Source organism: Phycodurus eques, chromosome 5 (genome assembly GCF_024500275.1).
Source record: "Phycodurus eques isolate BA_2022a chromosome 5, UOR_Pequ_1.1, whole genome shotgun sequence".
In the NCBI taxonomy this organism is placed as follows: domain Eukaryota; kingdom Metazoa; phylum Chordata; class Actinopteri; order Syngnathiformes; family Syngnathidae; genus Phycodurus; species Phycodurus eques.
The window spans coordinates 4,848,830-4,849,522 of record NC_084529.1 but is presented as its reverse complement, the minus strand read 5'-3'; the positions used below and the strand labels follow the sequence as shown (position 1 = coordinate 4,849,522).

Sequence of the window (693 nt, the reverse complement as noted above, 5' to 3'; positions counted from 1 at the left end):
CCTGGTGCCAAAAAAAAAATCCAGACAACTGCGATGGTGAAAAACTGGGAATGCTAGATCTCAACAATTCAGTCCTAAATTGTTTTCAGTCTGTGTACGTTTTCAGCATGTTAATGTACAGGATTAAGAAACAAAACATGAAAAAGACTTAACAAGGTCTTTTGTGAAGCAGATGTTAGGTTTAGCAAAGTATAGCGAGGGGGTTACTTTTGGGTGCCGGAAAAACACAAAGGTCCTGCTGAGATTTGAACTCAGATCACTGGATTCAAAGTCCAGCGTGCTAACCATTACACCACAGGACCACAGGATGGATTCACTTGACGACAAAAATACATTCATCATAAGTCACTTGGCAACCCTAAATTGAGGCATGACTGTTTTATATTACTAGTACAGATGTTCCATGTTGCCTCAACTCTTGCCCTGAAGCAGGGTACACACATTCCAATTTGTAACATCTCAAACTTGTTTCTAAAATGTGCGAGACTCTGCAAAAATTAACTTTTTAAAAAAAAGTTTCTTCTTAAAGTGTGGTGTGTACTCCAGACGACCAACACAGCAAATCCCACATATAGCGATAATTCCACCGACAATCTGGAGCAAATGAAGTCATAGTACCAAGACCGACCAGTGAGAGGCAGCACGGTGCCACAGGGCATCTAGACTGCTGGGAAATACAAAGAAGAAGAACTG

General features: G+C 40.8%; 1 non-coding gene across 1 annotated transcript; it reads right to left on the bottom strand.

Moving 5' to 3' along the window:
• Nucleotides 1-230: 230 nt before the first annotated feature.
• On the bottom strand, nt 231-302 carry trnaq-uug (transfer RNA glutamine (anticodon UUG)). The gene has a single exon. It is a non-coding gene; the product is annotated as a tRNA-Gln (tRNA).
• Nucleotides 303-693: the final 391 nt, after the last annotated feature.